The sequence below is a fragment of the Salmo salar genome, unplaced genomic scaffold (genome assembly GCF_965601325.2).
Source record: "Salmo salar unplaced genomic scaffold, fSalSal1 ptg000332l, whole genome shotgun sequence".
NCBI lineage: Eukaryota > Metazoa > Chordata > Actinopteri > Salmoniformes > Salmonidae > Salmo > Salmo salar.
The window spans coordinates 571,882-595,961 of record NW_027675351.1 but is presented as its reverse complement, the minus strand read 5'-3'; positions in this window follow the sequence as shown (position 1 = coordinate 595,961).

Genomic DNA, 24,080 nt, shown 5'->3' with positions numbered 1-24,080 from the left:
AGTAATAATATATATCTGCGTCTCAGAGAAATTAGTAGTACTGCTAGGTTTAACACAGTAAAAATATATATCTGCCTCTCAGAGAAATCAGTAGTACTGCTAGGTTTAATACAGTAATAATATATATCTGCCTCACTCTCAGAGAAATCAGTAGTACTGCTAGGTTTTACACAGTAATAATATATATCTGCCGCTCAGAGAAATCAGAAGTACTGCTAGGTTTAATACAGTAATAATATATATCTGCCTCACTCTCAGAGAAATCAGTAGTACTGCTAGGTTTAACACAGTAATGATTTATATCTGTCTCACTCTCACAGAAATCAGTAGTACTGCTAGGTTTAACACAGTAATAATATATATCTGCCTAACTCTCAGAGAAATCAGTAGTACTGCTAGGTTTTATACAGTAATAATATATATCTGCCTCTCAGAGAAATCAGTAGTACTGCTAGGTTTAATACAGTAATAATATATATCTGCATCACTCTCAGAGAAATCAGTAGTACTGCTAGGTTTAACACAGTAATAATATATATCTGCCTCTCAGAGAAATCAGTAGTACTGCTAGGTTTAATACAGTAATAATATATATCTGCCTCACTCTCAGAGAAATCAGTAGTACTGCTAGGTTTTACACAGTAATAATAAATATCTGCCTCTCAGAGAAATCAGTAGTACTGCTAGGTTTAATACAGTAATAATATATATCTGCCTCACTCTCAGAGAAAGCAGTAGTACTGCTACGTTTTACACAGTAATAATATATATCTGCCTCTCAGAGAAATCAGTAGTACTGCTAGGTTTAACACAGTAATAATATATATCTGCCTCTCAGAGAAATCAGTAGTAGTGCTAGGTTTAATACAGTAATAATATATATCTGCCTCACTCTCAGAGAAATCAGTAGTACTGCTAGGTTTAACACAGTAATAATATATATCTGCCTCTCAGAGAAATCAGTAGTACTGCTAGGTTTAATACAGTAATAATATATATCTGCCTCACTCTCAGTGAAATCAGTAGTACTGCTAGGTTTTACACAGTAATGATATATATCTGCCTCACTCTCAGAGAAATCAGTATTACTGCTAGGTTTAATACAGTAATAATATATATCTGCCTCACTCTCAGAGAAATCAGTAGTACTGCTAGGTTTTACACAGTAATGATATATATCTGCCTCACTCTCAGAGAAATCAGTAGTACTGCTAGGTTTAACACAGTAATAATATATATCTCCCTCTCAGAGAAATCAGTAGTAGTGCTAGGTTTATTACAGTAATAATATATATCTGCCTCACTCTCAGAGAAATCAGTAGTACTGCTAGGTTTTACACATTAATAATATATATCTGCCTCTCAGAGAAATCAGCAGTACTGCTATGTTTATTACAGTTATAATATATATCTGCCTCACTCAGAGAAATCAGTAGTACTGCTAGGTTTAACACAGTAATAATATATATCTGCCTCTCAGAGAAATCAGTAGTACTGCTAGGTTTTATACAGTAATAATATATATCTGCCTCACTCTCAGAGAAATCAGTATTGCTGCTAGGTTTTACACAGTAATAATATATATCTGCCTCTCAGAGAAATCAGTAGTACTGCTAGGTTTAATACAGTAATAATATATATCTGCCTCACTCTCAGTGAAATCAGTAGTACTGCTAGGTTTTATACAGCAATAATATATATCTGCCTCACTCTCAGAGAAATCAGTAGTACTGCTAGGTTTTATACAGTAATAATATATATCTGCCTCTCAGAGAAATCAGTAGTACTGCTAGGTTTAACACAGTAATAATATATATCTGCCTCTCAGAGAAATTAGTAGTACTGCTAGGTTTAACACAGTAAAAATATATATCTGCCTCTCAGAGAAATCAGTAGTACTGCTAGGTTTAATACAGTAATAATATATATCTGCCTCACTCTCAGAGAAATCAGTAGTACTGCTAGGTTTTACACAGTAATAATATATATCTGCCTCTCAGAGAAATCAGAAGTACTGCTAGGTTTAATACAGTAATAATATATATCTGCCTCACTCTCAGAGAAATCAGTAGTACTGCTAGGTTTAACACAGTAATAATATATATCTGCCTAACTCTCAGAGAAATCAGTAGTACTGCTAGGTTTTATACAGTAATAATATATATCTGCCTCACTCTCAGAGAAAGCAGTAGTACTGCTAGGTTTAATACAGTAATAATATATATCTGCCTCACTCTCAGAGAAATCAGTAGTACTGCTAGGTTTAACACAGTAATAATATATATCTGCCTCTCAGAGAAATCAGTAGTACTGCTAGGTTTAATACAGTAATAATATATATCTGCCTCACTCTCAGAGAAATCAGTAGTACTGCTAGGTTTTATACAGTAATAATATATATCTGCTTCTCAGAGAAATCAGTAGTACTGCTAGGTTTAACACAGTAATAATATATATCTGCCTCTCAGAGAAATTAGTAGTACTGCTAGGTTTAACACAGTAAAAATATATATCTGCCTCTCAGAGAAATCAGTAGTACTGCTAGGTTTAATACAGTAATAATATATATCTGCCTCACTCTCAGAGAAATCAGTAGTACTGCTAGGTTTTACACAGTAATAATATATATCTGCCTCTCAGAGAAATCAGAAGTACTGCTAGGTTTAATACAGTAATAATATATATCTGCCTCACTCTCAGAGAAATCAGTAGTACTGCTAGGTTTAACACAGTAATAATATATATCTGCCTAACTCTCAGAGAAATCAGTAGTACTGCTAGGTTTTATACAGTAATAATATATATCTGCCTCACTCTCAGAGAAAGCAGTAGTACTGCTAGGTTTAATACAGTAATAATATATATCTGCCTCACTCTCAGAGAAATCAGTAGTACTGCTAGGTTTAACACAGTAATAATATATATCTGCCTCTCAGAGAAATCAGTAGTACTGCTAGGTTTAATACAGTAATAATATATATCTGCATCACTCTCAGAGAAATCAGTAGTACTGCTAGGTTTAACACAGTAATAATATATATCTGCCTCTCAGAGAAATCAGTAGTACTGCTAGGTTTAATACAGTAATAATATATATCTGCCTCACTCTCAGAGAAATCAGTAGTACTGCTAGGTTTTACACAGTAATAATAAATATCTGCCTCTCAGAGAAATCAGTAGTACTGCTAGGTTTAATACAGTAATAATATATATCTGCCTCACTCTCAGAGAAAGCAGTAGTACTGCTACGTTTTACACAGTAATAATATATATCTGCCTCTCAGAGAAATCAGTAGTACTGCTAGGTTTAACACAGTAATAATATATATCTGCCTCTCAGAGAAATCAGTAGTAGTGCTAGGTTTAATACAGTAATAATATATATCTGCCTCACTCTCAGAGAAATCAGTAGTACTGCTAGGTTTAACACAGTAATAATATATATCTGCCTCTCAGAGAAATCAGTAGTACTGCTAGGTTTAATACAGTAATAATATATATCTGCCTCTCAGAGAAATCAGTAGTACTGCTAGGTTTAACACAGTAATAATATATATCTGCCTCTCAGAGAAATTAGTAGTACTGCTAGGTTTAATACAGTAATAATATATATCTGCCTCACTCTCAGAGAAAGCAGTAGTACTGCTACGTTTTACACAGTAATAATATATATCTGCCTCTCAGAGAAATCAGTAGTACTGCTAGGTTTAACACAGTAATAATATATATCTGCCTCTCAGAGAAATCAGTAGTAGTGCTAGGTTTAATACAGTAATAATATATATCTGCCTCACTCTCAGAGAAATCAGTAGTACTGCTAGGTTTAACACAGTAATAATATATATCTGCCTCTCAGAGAAATCAGTAGTACTGCTAGGTTTAATACAGTAATAATATTTATCTGCCTCACTCTCAGTGAAATCAGTAGTACTGCTAGGTTTTATACAGTAATAATATATATCTGCCTCACTCTCAGAGAAATCAGTAGTACTGCTAGGTTTTACACAGTAATAATATATATCTGCCGCTCAGAGAAATCAGAAGTACTGCTAGGTTTAATACAGTAATAATATATATCTGCCTCACTCTCAGAGAAATCAGTAGTACTGCTAGGTTTTACACAGTAATAATATATATCTGCCTCACTCTCACAGAAATCAGTAGTACTGCTAGGTTTAACACAGTAATAATATATATCTGCCTAACTCTCAGAGAAATCAGTAGTACTGCTAGGTTTTATACAGTAATAATATATATCTGCCTCTCAGAGAAATCAGTAGTACTGCTAGGTTTAATACAGTAATAATATATATCTGCATCACTCTCAGAGAAATCAGTAGTACTGCTAGGTTTAACACAGTAATAATATATATCTGCCTCTCAGAGAAATCAGTAGTACTGCTAGGTTTAATACAGTAATAATATATATCTGCCTCACTCTCAGAGAAATCAGTAGTACTGCTAGGTTTTACACAGTAATAATAAATATCTGCCTCTCAGAGAAATCAGTAGTACTGCTAGGTTTAATACAGTAATAATATATATCTGCCTCACTCTCAGAGAAAGCAGTAGTACTGCTACGTTTTACACAGTAATAATATATATCTGCCTCTCAGAGAAATCAGTAGTACTGCTAGGTTTAACACAGTAATAATATATATCTGCCTCTCAGAGAAATCAGTAGTAGTGCTAGGTTTAATACAGTAATAATATATATCTGCCTCACTCTCAGAGAAATCAGTAGTACTGCTAGGTTTAACACAGTAATAATATATATCTGCCTCTCAGAGAAATCAGTAGTACTGCTAGGTTTAATACAGTAATAATATATATCTGCCTCACTCTCAGTGAAATCAGTAGTACTGCTAGGTTTTACACAGTAATGATATATATCTGCCTCACTCTCAGAGAAATCAGTATTACTGCTAGGTTTAATACAGTAATAATATATATCTGCCTCACTCTCAGAGAAATCAGTAGTACTGCTAGGTTTTACACAGTAATGATATATATCTGCCTCACTCTCAGAGAAATCAGTAGTACTGCTAGGTTTAACACAGTAATAATATATATCTCCCTCTCAGAGAAATCAGTAGTAGTGCTAGGTTTATTACAGTAATAATATATATCTGCCTCACTCTCAGAGAAATCAGTAGTACTGCTAGGTTTTACACATTAATAATATATATCTGCCTCTCAGAGAAATCAGCAGTACTGCTATGTTTATTACAGTTATAATATATATCTGCCTCACTCAGAGAAATCAGTAGTACTGCTAGGTTTAACACAGTAATAATATATATCTGCCTCTCAGAGAAATCAGTAGTACTGCTAGGTTTTATACAGTAATAATATATATCTGCCTCACTCTCAGAGAAATCAGTATTGCTGCTAGGTTTTACACAGTAATAATATATATCTGCCTCTCAGAGAAATCAGTAGTACTGCTAGGTTTAATACAGTAATAATATATATCTGCCTCACTCTCAGTGAAATCAGTAGTACTGCTAGGTTTTATACAGCAATAATATATATCTGCCTCACTCTCAGAGAAATCAGTAGTACTGCTAGGTTTTATACAGTAATAATATATATCTGCCTCTCAGAGAAATCAGTAGTACTGCTAGGTTTAACACAGTAATAATATATATCTGCCTCTCAGAGAAATTAGTAGTACTGCTAGGTTTAACACAGTAAAAATATATATCTGCCTCTCAGAGAAATCAGTAGTACTGCTAGGTTTAATACAGTAATAATATATATCTGCCTCACTCTCAGAGAAATCAGTAGTACTGCTAGGTTTTACACAGTAATAATATATATCTGCCTCTCAGAGAAATCAGAAGTACTGCTAGGTTTAATACAGTAATAATATATATCTGCCTCACTCTCAGAGAAATCAGTAGTACTGCTAGGTTTAACACAGTAATAATATATATCTGCCTAACTCTCAGAGAAATCAGTAGTACTGCTAGGTTTTATACAGTAATAATATATATCTGCCTCACTCTCAGAGAAAGCAGTAGTACTGCTAGGTTTAATACAGTAATAATATATATCTGCCTCACTCTCAGAGAAATCAGTAGTACTGCTAGGTTTAACACAGTAATAATATATATCTGCCTCTCAGAGAAATCAGTAGTACTGCTAGGTTTAATACAGTAATAATATATATCTGCCTCACTCTCAGAGAAATCAGTAGTACTGCTAGGTTTTATACAGTAATAATATATATCTGCTTCTCAGAGAAATCAGTAGTACTGCTAGGTTTAACACAGTAATAATATATATCTGCCTCTCAGAGAAATTAGTAGTACTGCTAGGTTTAACACAGTAAAAATATATATCTGCCTCTCAGAGAAATCAGTAGTACTGCTAGGTTTAATACAGTAATAATATATATCTGCCTCACTCTCAGAGAAATCAGTAGTACTGCTAGGTTTTACACAGTAATAATATATATCTGCCTCTCAGAGAAATCAGAAGTACTGCTAGGTTTAATACAGTAATAATATATATCTGCCTCACTCTCAGAGAAATCAGTAGTACTGCTAGGTTTAACACAGTAATAATATATATCTGCCTAACTCTCAGAGAAATCAGTAGTACTGCTAGGTTTAACACAGTAATAATATATATCTGCCTCTCAGAGAAATCAGTAGTACTGCTAGGTTTAATACAGTAATAATATATATCTGCCTCACTCTCAGAGAAATCAGTAGTACTGCTAGGTTTTACACAGTAATAATAAATATCTGCCTCTCAGAGAAATCAGTAGTACTGCTAGGTTTAATACAGTAATAATATATATCTGCCTCACTCTCAGAGAAAGCAGTAGTACTGCTACGTTTTACACAGTAATAATATATATCTGCCTCTCAGAGAAATCAGTAGTACTGCTAGGTTTAACACAGTAATAATATATATCTGCCTCTCAGAGAAATCAGTAGTAGTGCTAGGTTTAATACAGTAATAATATATATCTGCCTCACTCTCAGAGAAATCAGTAGTACTGCTAGGTTTAACACAGTAATAATATATATCTGCCTCTCAGAGAAATCAGTAGTACTGCTAGGTTTAATACAGTAATAATATATATCTGCCTCTCAGAGAAATCAGTAGTACTGCTAGGTTTAACACAGTAATAATATATATCTGCCTCTCAGAGAAATTAGTAGTACTGCTAGGTTTAATACAGTAATAATATATATCTGCCTCACTCTCAGAGAAAGCAGTAGTACTGCTACGTTTTACACAGTAATAATATATATCTGCCTCTCAGAGAAATCAGTAGTACTGCTAGGTTTAACACAGTAATAATATATATCTGCCTCTCAGAGAAATCAGTAGTAGTGCTAGGTTTAATACAGTAATAATATATATCTGCCTCACTCTCAGAGAAATCAGTAGTACTGCTAGGTTTAACACAGTAATAATATATATCTGCCTCTCAGAGAAATCAGTAGTACTGCTAGGTATAATACAGTAATAATATTTATCTGCCTCACTCTCAGTGAAATCAGTAGTACTGCTAGGTTTTATACAGTAATAATATATATCTGCCTCACTCTCAGAGAAATCAGTAGTACTGCTAGGTTTTACACAGTAATAATATATATCTGCCTCTCAGAGAAATCAGTAGTACTGCTAGGTTTAATACAGTAATAATATATATCTGCCTCACTCTCAGAGAAATCAGTAGTACTGCTAGGTTTTACACAGTAATGATATATATCTTTCTCACTCTCAGAGAAATCAGTAGTACTGCTAGGTTTAACACAGTAATAATATATATCTGCCTAACTCTCAGAGAAATCAGTAGTACTGCTAGGGTTTATACAGTAATAATATATATCTGCCTCACTCTCAGAGAAATCAGTAGTACTGCTAGGTTTAATACAGTAATAATATATATCTGCCTCACTCTCAGAGAAATCAGTAGTACTGCTAGGTTTAAAACAGTAATAATATATATCTGCCTCTCAGAGAAATCAGTAGTAGTGCTAGGTTTAATACAGTAATAATATATATCTGCCTCACTCTCAGAGAAATCAGTAGTTCTGCTAGGTTTAACACAGTAATAATATATATCTGCCTCTCAGAGAAATCAATAGTACTGCTAGGTTTAATACAGTAATAATATATATCTGCCTCACTCTCAGTGAAATCAGTAGTACTGCAAGGTTTTATACAGTAATAATATATATCTGCCTCACTCTCAGAGAAATCAGTAGTACTGCTAGGTTTTACACAGTAATAATATATATCTGCCTCTCAGAGAAATCAGTAGTACTGCTAGGTTTAATACAGTTATAATATATATCTGCCACACTCTCAGAGAAATCAGTAGTACTGCTAGGTTTAACACAGTAATAATATATATCTGCCTCTCAGAGAAATCAGTAGTAGTGCTAGGTTTAATACAGTAATAATATATATCTGCCTCACTCTCAGAGAAATCAGTAGTACTGCTAGGTTTAACACAGTAATAATATATATCTGCCTCTCAGAGAAATCAGTAGTACTGCTAGGTTTAATACAGTAATAATATATATCTGCCTCACTCTCAGTGAAATCAGTAGTACTGCTAGGTTTTACACAGTAATGATATATATCTGCCTCACTCTCAGAGAAATCAGTAGTACTGCTAGGTTTAATACAGTAATAATATATATCTGCCTCACTCTCAGAGAAATCAGTAGTACTGCTAGGTTTTACACAGTAATGATATATATCTGCCTCACTCTCAGAGAAATCAGTAGTACTGCTAGGTTTAACACAGTAATAATATATATCTCCCTCTCAGAGAAATCAGTAGTAGTGCTAGGTTTATTACAGTAATAATATATATCTGCCTCACTCTCAGAGAAATCAGTAGTACTGCTAGGTTTAACACAGTAATAATATATATCTCCCTCTCAGAGAAATCAGTAGTAGTGCTAGGTTTATTACAGTAATAATATATATCTGCCTCACTCTCAGAGAAATCAGTAGTACTGCTAGGTTTAACACAGTAATAATATATATCTGCCTCTCAGAGAAATCAGTAGTAGTGCTAGGTTTATTACAGTAATAATATATATCTGCCTCACTCTCAGAGAAATCAGTAGTACTGCTAGGTTTAACACAGTAATAATATATATCTGCCTCTCAGAGAAATTAGTAGTACTGCTAGGTTTAATACAGTAATAATATATATCTGCCTCACTCTCAGAGAAATCAGTAGTACTGCTAGGTTTAACACAGTAATAATATATATCTGCCTCTCAGAGAAATCAGTAGTAGTGCTAGGTTTAATACAGTAATAATATATATCTGCCTCACTCTCAGAGAAATCAGTAGTACTGCTAGGTTTAACACAGTAATAATATATATCTGCCTCTCAGAGAAATCAGTAGTACTGCTAGGTTTAATACAGTAATAATATATATCTGCCTCACTCTCAGAGAAATCAGTAGTACTGCTAGGTTTAACACAGTAATAATATATATCTGCCTCTCAGAGAAATCAGTAGTACTGCTAGGTTTAATACAGTAATAATATATATCTGCCTCACTCTCAGAGAAATCAGTAGTACTGCTAGGTTTTATACAGTAATAATATATATCTGCCTCTCAGAGAAATCAGTAGTACTGCTAGGTTTAACACAGTAATAATATATATCTGCCTCTCAGAGAAATTAGTAGTACTGCTAGGTTTAACACAGTAAAAATATATATCTGCCTCTCAGAGAAATCAGTAGTACTGCTAGGTTTAATACAGTAATAATATATATCTGCCTCACTCTCAGAGAAATCAGTAGTACTGCTAGGTTTTACACAGTAATAATATATATCTGCCTCTCAGAGAAATCAGAAGTACTGCTAGGTTTAATACAGTAATAATATATATCTGCCTCACTCTCAGAGAAATCAGTAGTACTGCTAGGTTTAACACAGTAATAATATATATCTGCCTAACTCTCAGAGAAATCAGTAGTACTGCTAGGTTTTATACAGTAATAATATATATCTGCCTCACTCTCAGAGAAAGCAGTAGTACTGCTAGGTTTAATACAGTAATAATATATATCTGCCTCACTCTCAGAGAAATCAGTAGTACTGCTTGGTTTAACACAGTAATAATATATATCTGCCTCTCAGAGAAATCAGTAGTACTGCTAGGTTTAATACAGTAATAATATATATCTGCATCACTCTCAGAGAAATCAGTAGTACTGCTAGGTTTAACACAGTAATAATATATATCTGCCTCTCAGAGAAATCAGTAGTACTGCTAGGTTTAACACAGTAATAATATATATCTGCCTCTCAGAGAAATTAGTAGTACTGCTAGGTTTAATACAGTAATAATATATATCTGCCTCACTCTCAGAGAAAGCAGTAGTACTGCTACGTTTTACACAGTAATAATATATATCTGCCTCTCAGAGAAATCAGTAGTACTGCTAGGTTTAACACAGTAATAATATATATCTGCCTCTCAGAGAAATCAGTAGTAGTGCTAGGTTTAATACAGTAATAATATATATCTGCCTCACTCTCAGAGAAATCAGTAGTACTGCTAGGTTTAACACAGTAATAATATATATCTGCCTCTCAGAGAAATCAGTAGTACTGCTAGGTTTAATACAGTAATAATATATATCTGCCTCTCAGAGAAATCAGTAGTACTGCTAGGTTTAACACAGTAATAATATATATCTGCCTCTCAGAGAAATTAGTAGTACTGCTAGGTTTAATACAGTAATAATATATATCTGCCTCACTCTCAGAGAAAGCAGTAGTACTGCTACGTTTTACACAGTAATAATATATATCTGCCTCTCAGAGAAATCAGTAGTACTGCTAGGTTTAACACAGTAATAATATATATCTGCCTCTCAGAGAAATCAGTAGTAGTGCTAGGTTTAATACAGTAATAATATATATCTGCCTCACTCTCAGAGAAATCAGTAGTACTGCTAGGTTTAACACAGTAATAATATATATCTGCCTCTCAGAGAAATCAGTAGTACTGCTAGGTTTAATACAGTAATAATATTTATCTGCCTCACTCTCAGTGAAATCAGTAGTACTGCTAGGTTTTATACAGTAATAATATATATCTGCCTCACTCTCAGAGAAATCAGTAGTACTGCTAGGTTTTACACAGTAATAATATATATCTGCCTCTCAGAGAAATCAGTAGTACTGCTAGGTTTAATACAGTTATAATATATATCTGCCTCACTCTCAGAGAAAGCAGTAGTACTGCTACGTTTTACACAGTAATAATATATATCTGCCTCTCTTAGAAATCAGTAGTACTTCTAGGTTTAATACAGTAATAATATATATCTGCCTCACTCTCAGAGAAATCAGTAGTACTGCTAGGTTTTACACAGTAATGATATATATCTTTCTCACTCTCAGAGAAATCAGTAGTACTGCTAGGTTTAACACAGTAATAATATATATCTGCCTAACTCTCAGAGAAATCAGTAGTACTGCTAGGGTTTATACAGTAATAATATATATCTGCCTCACTCTCAGAGAAATCAGTAGTACTGCTAGGTTTAATACAGTAATAATATATATCTGCCTCACTCTCAGAGAAATCAGTAGTACTGCTAGGTTTAAAACAGTAATAATATATATCTGCCTCTCAGAGAAATCAGTAGTAGTGCTAGGTTTAATACAGTAATAATATATATCTGCCTCACTCTCAGAGAAATCAGTAGTTCTGCTAGGTTTAACACAGTAATAATATATATCTGCCTCTCAGAGAAATCAATAGTACTGCTAGGTTTAATACAGTAATAATATATATCTGCCTCACTCTCAGTGAAATCAGTAGTACTGCTAGGTTTTATACAGTAATAATATATATCTGCCTCACTCTCAGAGAAATCAGTAGTACTGCTAGGTTTTACACAGTAATAATATATATCTGCCTCTCAGAGAAATCAGTAGTACTGCTAGGTTTAATACAGTTATAATATATATCTGCCACACTCTCAGAGAAATCAGTAGTACTGCTAGGTTTAACACAGTAATAATATATATCTGCCTCTCAGAGAAATCAGTAGTAGTGCTAGGTTTAATACAGTAATAATATATATCTGCCTCACTCTCAGAGAAATCAGTAGTACTGCTAGGTTTAACACAGTAATAATATATATCTGCCTCTCAGAGAAATCAGTAGTACTGCTAGGTTTAATACAGTAATAATATATATCTGCCTCACTCTCAGTGAAATCAGTAGTACTGCTAGGTTTTACACAGTAATGATATATATCTGCCTCACTCTCAGAGAAATCAGTAGTACTGCTAGGTTTAATACAGTAATAATATATATCTGCCTCACTCTCAGAGAAATCAGTAGTACTGCTAGGTTTTACACAGTAATGATATATATCTGCCTCACTCTCAGAGAAATCAGTAGTACTGCTAGGTTTAACACTAATAATATATATCTCCCTCTCAGAGAAATCAGTAGTAGTGCTAGGTTTATTACAGTAATAATATATATCTGCCTCACTCTCAGAGAAATCAGTAGTACTGCTAGGTTTAACATAGTAATAATATATATCTGCCTCTCAGAGAAATTAGTAGTACTGCTAGGTTTAATACAGTAATAATATATATCTGCCTCACTCTCAGAGAAATCAGTAGTACTGCTAGGTTTAACACAGTAATAATATATATCTGCCTCTCAGAGAAATCAGTAGTAGTGCTAGGTTTAATACAGTAATAATATATATCTGCCTCACTCTCAGAGAAATCAGTAGTACTGCTAGGTTTAACACAGTAATAATATATATCTGCCTCTCAGAGAAATCAGTAGTACTGCTAGGTTTAATACAGTAATAATATATATCTGCCTCACTCTCAGTGAAATCAGTAGTACTGCTAGGTTTTATACAGTAATAATATATATCTGCCTCACTCTCAGAGAAATCAGTAGTACTGCTAGGTTTTACACAGTAATAATATATATCTGCCTCTCAGAGAAATCAGTAGTACTGCTAGGTTTAATACAGTTATAATATATATCTGCCTCACTCTCAGAGAAAGCAGTAGTACTGCTACGTTTTAAACAGTAATAATATATATCTGCCTCTCTTAGAAATCAGTAGTACTTCTAGGTTTAATACAGTAATAATATATATCTGCCTCACTCTCAGAGAAATCAGTAGTACTGCTAGGTTTTACACAGTAATGATATATATCTTTCTCACTCTCAGAGAAATCAGTAGTACTGCTAGGTTTAACACAGTAATAATATATATCTGCCTAACTCTCAGAGAAATCAGTAGTACTGCTAGGGTTTATACAGTAATAATATATATCTGCCTCACTCTCAGAGAAATCAGTAGTACTGCTAGGTTTAATACAGTAATAATATATATCTGCCTCACTCTCAGAGAAATCAGTAGTACTGCCAGGTTTAAAACAGTAATAATATATATCTGCCTCTCAGAGAAATCAGTAGTAGTGCTAGGTTTAATACAGTAATAATATATATCTGCCTCACTCTCAGAGAAATCAGTAGTACTGCTAGGTTTAACACAGTAATAATATATATCTGCCTCTCAGAGAAATCAGTAGTACTGCTAGGTTTAATACAGTAATAATATATATCTGCCTCACTCTCAGTGAAATCAGTAGTACTGCTAGGTTTTATACAGTAATAATATATATCTGCCTCACTCTCAGAGAAATCAGTAGTACTGCTAGGTTTTACACAGTAATAATATATATCTGCCTCTCAGAGAAATCAGTAGTACTGCTAGGTTTAATACAGTTATAATATATATCTGCCACACTCTCAGAGAAAGCAGTAGTACTGCTACGTTTTACACAGTAATAATATATATCTGCCTCTCTTAGAAATCAGTAGTACTTCTAGGTTTAATACAGTAATAATATATATCTGCCTCACTCTCAGAGAAATCAGTAGTACTGCTAGGTTTTACACAGTAATGATATATATCTTTCTCACTCTCAGAGAAATCAGTAGTACTGCTAGGTTTAACACAGTAATAATATATATCTGCCTAACTCTCAGAGAAATCAGTAGTACTGCTAGGTTTTATACAGTAATAATATATATCTGCCTCACTCTCAGTGAAATCAGTAGTACTGCTAGGTTTAATACAGTAATAATATATATCTGCCTCACTCTCAGAGAAATCAGTAGTACTGCTAGGTTTAAAACAGTAATAATATATATCTGCCTCTCAGAGAAATCAGTAGTAGTGCTAGGTTTAATACAGTAATAATATATATCTGCCTCACTCTCAGAGAAATCAGTAGTACTGCTAGGTTTAACACAGTAATAATAGATATCTGCCTCTCAGAGAAATCAGTAGTACTGCTAGGTTTAATACAGTAATAATATATATCTGCCTCACTCTCAGAGAAATCAGTAGTACTGCTAGGTTTTAAACATTAATGATATATATCTGCCTCACTCTCAGAGAAATCAGTAGTACTGCTAGGTTTAACACAGTAATAATATATATCTCCCTCTCAGAGAAATCAGTAGTAGTGCTAGGTTTATTACAGTTATAATATATATCTGCCTCACTCTCAGAGAAATCAGTAGTACTGCTAGGTTTAACACAGTAATAATATATATCTGCCTCTCAGAGAAATCAGTAGTACTGCTAGGTTTAATACAGTAATAATATATATCTGCCTCACTCTCAGAGAAATCAGTAGTACTGCTAGGTTTAACACAGTAATAATATATATCTGCCTCTCAGAGAAATCAGTAGTACTGCTAGGTTTAACACAGTAATAATATATATCCGCCTCTCAGAGAAATCAGTAGTAGTGCTAGGTTTAATACAGTAATAATATATATCTGCCTCACTCTCAGAGAAATCAGTAGTACTGCTAGGTTTTACACAGTAATAATATATATCTGTCTCTCAGAGAAATCAGAAGTACTGCTAGGTTTAATACAGTAATAATATATATCTGCCTCACTCTCAGAGAAATCAGTAGTACTGCTAGGTTTAACACAGTAATGATTTATATCTGTCTCACTCTCACAGAAATCAGTAGTACTGTTAGGTTTAACACAGTAATAATATATATCTGCCTCTCAGAGAAATCAGTAGTACTGCTAGGTTTAACACAGTAATAATATATATCTGCCTCTCAGAGAAATCAGTAGTACTGCTAGGTTTAACACAGTAATAATATATATCCGCCTCTCAGAGAAATCAGTAGTAGTGCTAGGTTTAATACAGTAATAATATATATCTGCCTCACTCTCAGAGAAATCAGTAGTACTGCTAGGTTTTAAACAGTAATAATATATATCTGCCTCTCAGAGAAATCAGAAGTACTGCTAGGTTTAATACAGTAATAATATATATCTGCCTCACTCTAAGAGAAATCAGTAGTACTGCTAGGTTTAATACAGTAATAATATATATCTGCCTCACTCTCAGAGAAATCAGTAGTACTGCTAGGTTTAACACAGTAATAATATATATCTGCCTCTCAGAGAAATCAGTAGTACTGCTAGGTTTAATACAGTAATAATATATATCTGCATCACTCTCAGAGAAATCAGTAGTACTGCTAGGTTTAACACAGTAATAATATATATCTGCCTCTCAGAGAAATCAGTAGTACTGCTAGGTTTAATACAGTAATAATATATATCTGCCTCACTCTCAGAGAAATCAGTAGTACTGCTAGGTTTTACACAGTAATAATAAATATCTGCCTCTCAGAGAAATCAGTAGTACTGCTAGGTTTAATACAGTAATAATATATATCTGCCTCACTCTCAGAGAAAGCAGTAGTACTGCTACGTTTTACACAGTAATAATATATATCTGCCTCTCAGAGAAATCAGTAGTACTGCTAGGTTTAACACAGTAATAATATATATCTGCCTCTCAGAGAAATCAGTAGTAGTGCTAGGTTTAATACAGTAATAATATATATCTGCCTCACTCTCAGAGAAATCAGTAGTACTGATAGGTTTAACACAGTAATAATATATATCTGCCTCTCAGAGAAATCAGTAGTACTGCTAGGTTTAATACAGTAATAATATATATCTGCCTCACTCTCAGTGAAATCAGTAGTACTGCTAGGTTTTATACAGTAATAATATCTGCCTCACTCTCAGAGAAATCAGTAGTACTGCTAGGTTTTACACAGTAATAATATATATCTGCCTCTCAGAGAAATCAGTAGTACTGCTAGGTTTAATACAGTTATAATATATATCTGCCTCACTCTCAGAGAAAGCAGTAGTACTGCTATGTTTTACACAGTAATAATATATATCTGCCTCTCTTAGAAATCAGTAGTACTTCTAGGTTTAATACAGTAATAATATATATCTGCCTCACTCTCAGAGAAATCAGTAGTACTGCTAGGTTTTACACAGTAATGATATATATCTTTCTCACTCTCAGAGAAATCAGTAGTACTGCTAGGTTTAACACAGTAATAATATATATCTGCCTAACTCTCAGAGAAATCAGTAGTACTGCTAGGGTTTATACAGTAATAATATATATCTGCCTCACTCTCAGAGAAATCAGTAGTACTGCTAGGTTTAATACAGTAATAATATATATCAGCCTCACTCTCAGAGAAATCAGTAGTACTGCTAAGTTTAATACAGTAATAATATATATCTGCCTCACTCTCAGAGAAATCAGTAGTACTGCTAGGTTTAAAACAGTAATAATATATATCTGCCTCTCAGAGAAATCAGTAGTAGTGCTAGGTTTAATACAGTAATAATATATATCTGCCTCACTCTCAGAGAAATCAGTAGTACTGCTAGGTTTAACACAGTAATAATAGATATCTGCCTCTCAGAGAAATCAGTAGTACTGCTAGGTTTAATACAGTAATAATATATATCTGCCTCACTCTCAGAGAATTCAGTAGTACTGCTAGGTTTTAAACAGTAATGATATATATCTGCCTCACTCTCAGAGAAATCAGTAGTACTGCTAGGTTTAACACAGTAATAATATATATCTCCCTCTCAGAGAAATGAGTAGTAGTGCTAGGTTTATTACAGTAATAATATATATCTGCCTCACTCTCAGAGAAATCAGTAGTACTGCTAGGTTTTACACATTAATAATATATATCTGCCTCTCAGAGAAATCAACAGTACTGCTATGTTTATTACAGTTATAATATATATCTGCCTCACTCTCAGAGAAATCAGTAGTACTGCTAGGTTTAATACAGTAATAATATATATCTGCCTCACTCTCAGAGAAATCAGTAGTACTGCTAGGTTTAACACAGTAATAATATATATCTGCCTCTCAGAGAAATCAGTAGTACTGCTAGGTTTAACACAGTAATAATATATATCCGCCTCTCAGAGAAATCAGTAGTAGTGCTAGGTTTAATACAGTAATAATATATATCTGCCTCACTCTCAGAGAAATCAGTAGTACTGCTAGGTTTAATACAGTAATAATATATATCTGCCTCACTCTCAGTGAAATCAGTAGTACTGCTAGGTTTTATACAGTAATAATATCTGCCTCACTCTCAGAGAAATCAGTAGTATTGCTAGGTTTTACACAGTAATAATATATATCTGCCTCTCAGAGAAATCAGTAGTACTGCTAGGTTTAATACAGTTATAATATATATCTGCCTCACTCTCAGAGAAAGCAGTAGTACTGCTATGTTTTACACAGTAATAATATATATCTGCCTCTCTTAGAAATCAGTAGTACTTCTAGGTTTAATACAGTAATAATATATATCTGCCTCACTCTCAGAGAAATCAGTAGTACTGCTAGGTTTTACACAGTAATGATATATATCTTTCTCACTCTCAGAGAAATCAGTAGTACTGCTAGGTTTAACACAGTAATAATATATATCTGCCTAACTCTCAGAGAAATCAGTAGTACTGCTAGGGTTTATACAGTAATAATATATATCTGCCTCACTCTCAGAGAAATCAGTAGTACTGCTAGGTTTAATACAGTAATAATATATACCTGCCTCACTCTCAGAGAAATCAGTAGTACTGCTAGGTTTAAAACAGTAATAATATATATCTGCCTCTCAGAGAAATCAGTAGTAGTGCTAGGTTTAATACAGTAATAATATATATCTGCCTCACTCTCAGAGAAATCAGTAGTACTGCTAGGTTTAACACAGTAATAATATATATCTGCCTCTCAGAGAAATCAGTAGTACTGCTAGGTTTAATACAGTTATAATATATATCTGCCTCACTCTCAGAGAAAGCAGTAGTACTGCTATGTTTTACACAGTAATAATATATATCTGCCTCTCTTAGAAATCAGTAGTACTTCTAGGTTTAATACAGTAATAATATATATCTGCCTCACTCTCAGAGAAATCAGTAGTACTGCTAGGTTTTACACAGTAATGATATATATCTTTCTCACTCTCAGAGAAATCAGTAGTACTGCTAGGTTTAACACAGTAATAATATATATCTGCCTAACTCTCAGAGAAATCAGTAGTACTGCTAGGGTTTATACAGTAATAATATATATCTGCCTCACTCTCAGAGAAATCAGTAGTACTGCTAGGTTTAATACAGTAATAATATATACCTGCCTCACTCTCAGAGAAATCAGTAGTACTGCTAGGTTTAAAACAGTAATAATATATATCTGCCTCTCAGAGAAATCAGTAGTAGTGCTAGGTTTAATACAGTAATAATATATATCTGCCTCACTCTCAGAGAAATCAGTAGTACTGCTAGGTTTAACACAGTAATAATATATATCTGCCTCTCAGAGAAATCAGTAGTACTGCTAGGTTTAATACAGTAATAATATATATCTGCCTCACTCTCAGTGAAATCAGTAGTACTGCTAGGTTTTATACAGTAATAATATATATCTGCCTCACTCTCAGAGAAATCAGTAGTACTGCTAGGTTTTACACAGTAATAATATATATCTGCCTCTCAGAGAAATCAGTAGTACTGCTAGGTTTAATACAGTTATAATATATATCTGCCACACTCTCAGAGAAAGCAGTAGTACTGCTACGTTTTACACAGTTATAATATATATCTGCCTCTCTTAGAAATCAGTAGTACTTCTAGGTTTAATACAAAAATAATATATATCTGCCTCACTCTCAGAGAAATCAGTAGTACTTCTAGGTTTAATACAAAAATAATATATATCTGCCTCACTCTCAGAGAAATCAGTAGTACTGCTAGGTTTTACACAGTAATGATATATATCTTTCACACTCTCAGAGAAATCAGTAGTACTGCTAGGTTTAACACAGTAATAATATATATCTGCCTAACTCTCAGAGAAATCAGTAGTACTGCTAGGTTTTATACAGTAATAATATATATCAGCCTCACTCTCAGAGAAATCAGTAGTACTGCTAAGTTTAATACAGTAATAATATATATCTGCCTCACTCTCAGAGAAATCAGTAGTACTGCTAGGTTTAAAACAGTAATAATATATATCTGCCTCTCAGAGAAATCAGTAGTAGTGCTAGGTTTAATACAGTAATAATATATATCTGCCTCACTCTCAGAGAAATCAGTAGTACTGCTAGGTTTAACAGAGTAATAATAGATATCTGCCTCTCAGAGAAATCAGTAGTACTGCTAGGTTTAATACAGTAATAATATATATCTGCCTCACTCTCAGAGAAATCAGTAGTACTGCTAGGTTTTAAACAGTAATGATATATATCTGCCTCACTCTCAGAGAAATCAGTAGTACTGCTAGGTTTAACACAGTAATAATATATATCTCCCTCTCAGAGAAATGAGTAGTAGTGCTAGGTTTATTACAGTAATAATATATATCTGCCTCACTCTCAGAGAAATCAGTAGTACTGCTAGGTTTTACACATTAATAATATATATCTGCCTCTCAGAGAAATCAACAGTACTGCTATGTTTATTACAGTTATAATATATATCTGCCTCACTCTCAGAGAAATCAGTAGTACTGCTAGGTTTAATACAGTAATAATATATATCTGCCTCACTCTCAGAGAAATCAGTAGTACTGCTAGGTTTAACACAGTAATAATATATATCTGCCTCTCAGAGAAATCAGTAGTACTGCTAGGTTTAACACAGTAATAATATATATCCGCCTCTCAGAGAAATCAGTAGTAGTGCTAGGTTTAATACAGTAATAATATATATCTGCCTCACTCTCAGAGAAATCAGTAGTACTGCTAGGTTTAATACAGTAATAATATATATCTGCCTCTCAGAGAAATCAGTAGTACTGCTAGGTTTTATACAGTAATAATATATATCTGCCTCACTCTCAGAGAAATCAGTATTACTGCTAGGTTTTACACAGTAATAATATATATCTGCCTCTCAGAGAAATCAGTAGTACTGCTAGGTTTAATACAGTTATAATATATATCTGCCTCACTCTCAGAGAAAGCAGTAGTACTGCTAGGTTTAACACAGTATTAATATATATCTGACTCTCAGAGAAATCAGTAGTACTGCTACGTTTAATACAGTAATAATATATATCTGCCTCACTCTCAGAGAAATCAGTAGTAGTGCTAGGTTTAACACAGTAATAATATATATCTGCCTCTCAGAGAAATCAGTAGTACTGCTAGGTTTAACACAGTAATAATATATATCTGCCTCTCAGAGAAATCAGTAGTACTGCTAGGTTTTATACAGTAATAATATATATCTGTCTCACTCAGAGAAATCAGTAGTACTGCTAGGTTTAACACAGTAATAATATATATCTGCCTCACTTTCAGAGAAATCAGTAGTACTGCTAGGTTTTATACAGTAATAATATATATCTGCCTCACTCTCAGAGAAATCAGTAGTACTGCTAGGTTTTATACAGTAATAATATATAACTGCCTCTCAGAGAAATCAGTAGTAGTGCTAGGTTTAATACAGTAATAATATATATCTGCCTCACTCTCAGAGAAATCAGTAGTACTGATAGGTTTAACACAGTAATAATATATATCTGCCTCTCAGAGAAATCAGTAGTACTGCTAGGTTTAATACAGTAATAATATATATCTGCCTCACTCTCAGTGAAATCAGTAGTACTGCTAGGTTTTATACAGTAATAATATCTGCCTCACTCTCAGAGAAATCAGTAGTACTGCTAGGTTTTACACAGTAATAATATATATCTGCCTCTCAGAGAAATCAGTAGTACTGCTAGGTTTAATACAGTTATAATATATATCTGCCTCACTCTCAGAGAAAGCAGTAGTACTGCTATGTTTTACACAGTAATAATATATATCTGCCTCTCTTAGAAATCAGTAGTACTTCTAGGTTTAATACAGTAATAATATATATCTGCCTCACTCTCAGAGAAATCAGTAGTACTGCTAGGTTTTACACAGTAATGATATATATCTTTCTCACTCTCAGAGAAATCAGTAGTACTGCTAGGTTTAACACAGTAATAATATATATCTGCCTAACTCTCAGAGAAATCAGTAGTACTGCTAGGGTTTATACAGTAATAATATATATCTGCCTCACTCTCAGAGAAATCAGTAGTACTGCTAGGTTTAATACAGTAATAATATATATCTGCCTCACTCTCAGAGAAACCAGTAGTACTGCTAGGTTTAAAACAGTAATAATATATATCTGCCTCTCAGAGAAATCAGTAGTAGTGCTAGGTTTAATACAGTAATAATATATATCTGCCTCACTCTCAGAGAAATCAGTAGTACTGCTAGGTTTAACACAGTAATAATATATATCTGCCTCTCAGAGAAATCAGTAGTACTGCTAGGTTTAATACAGTAATAATATATATCTGCCTCACTCTCAGTGAAATCAGTAGTACTGCTAGGTTTTATACAGTAATAATATATATCTGCCTCACTCTCAGAGAAATCAGTAGTACTGCTAGGTTTTACACAGTAATAATATATATCTGCCTCTCAGAGAAATCAGTAGTACTGCTAGGTTTAATACAGTTATAATATATATCTGCCACACTCTCAGAGAAAGCAGTAGTACTGCTACGTTTTACACAGTAATAATATATATCTGCCTCTCTTAGAAATCAGTAGTACTTCTAGGTTTAATACAAAAATAATATATATCTGCCTCACTCTCAGAGAAATCAGTAGTACTGCTAGGTTTTACACAGTAATGATATATATCTTTCTCACTCTCAGAGAAATCAGTAGTACTGCTAGGTTTAACACAGTAATAATATATATCTGCCTCACTCTCAGAGAAATCAGTAGTACTGCTAGGTTTAAAACAGTAATAATATATATCTGCCTCTCAGAGAAATCAGTAGTAGTGCTAGGTTTAATACAGTAATAACATATATCTGCCTCACTCTCAGAGAAATCAGTAGTACTGCTAGGTTTAACACAGTAATAATAGATATCTGCCTCTCAGAGAAATCAGTAGTACTGCTAGGTTTAATACAGTAATAATATATATCTGCCTCACTCTCAGAGAAATCAGTAGTACTGCTAGGTTTTAAACAGTAATGATATATATCTGCCTCACTCTCAGAGAAATCAGTAGTACTGCTAGGTTTAACACAGTAATAATATATATCTCCCTCTCAGAGAAATGAGTAGTAGTGCTAGGTTTATTACAGTAATAATATATATCTGCCTCACTCTCAGAGAAATCAGTAGTACTGCTAGGTTTTACACATTAATAATATATATCTGCCTCTCAGAGAAATCAACAGTACTGCTATGTTTATTACAGTTATAATATATATCTGCCTCACTCTCAGAGAAATCAGTAGTACTGCTAGGTTTAATACAGTAATAATATATATCTGCCTCACTCTCAGAGAAATCAGTAGTACTGCTAGGTTTAACACAGTAATAATATATATCTGCCTCTCAGAGAAATCAGTAGTACTGCTAGGTTTAACACAGTAATAATATATATCCGCCTCTCAGAGAAATCAGTAGTAGTGCTAGGTTTAATACAGTAATAATATATATCTGCCTCACTCTCAGAGAAATCAGTAGTACTGCTAGGTTTAATACAGTAATAATATATATCTGCCTCTCAGAGAAATCAGTAGTACTGCTAGGTTTTATACAGTAATAATATATATCTGCCTCACTCTCAGAGAAATCAGTATTACTGCTAGGTTTTACACAGTAATAATATATATCTGCCTCTCAGAGAAATCAGTAGTACTGCTAGGTTTAATACAGTTATAATATATATCTGCCTCACTCTCAGAGAAAGCAGTAGTACTGCTAGGTTTAACACAGTATTAATATATATCTGCCTCTCAGAGAAATCAGTAGTACTGCTAGGTTTAATACAGTAATAATATATATCTGCCTCACTCTCAGAGAAATCAGTAGTAGTGCTAGGTTTAACACAGTAATAATATATATCTGCCTCTCAGAGAAATCAGTAGTACTGCTAGGTTTAACACAGTAATAATATATATCTGCCTCTCAGAGAAATCAGTAGTACTGCTAGGTTTTATACAGTAATAATATATATCTGTCTCACTCAGAGAAATCAGTAGTACTGCTAGGTTTAACACAGTAATAATATATATCTGCCTCACTTTCAGAGAAATCAGTAGTACTGCTAGGTTTTATACAGTAATAATATATATCTGCCTCACTCTCAGAGAAATCAGTAGTACTGCTAGGTTTTATACAGTAATAATATATAACTGCCTCTCAGAGAAATCAGTAGTACTGCTAGGGTTAACACGGTAATAATATATATCTGCCTCTCAGAGAAATCAGTAGTACTGCTAGGTTTTACACAGTAATAATATATATCTGTCTCTCAGAGAAATCAGTAGTACTGCTAGGTTTAATACAGTAATAATATATATCTGCCTCACTCTCAGAGAAATCAGTCGTAATGCTAGGTTTAATACAGTAATAATATATATCTGCCTCACTCTCAGAGAAATCAGTAGTACTGCTAGGTTTAATACAGTAATAATATATATCTGCCTCTAAGAGAAATCAGTAGTACTGCTAGGTTTAACACAGTAATAATATATATCTGACTCACTCTCAGAGAAATCAGTAGTACTGCTAGGTTTAACACAGTAATAATATATATCTGCCTCTCAG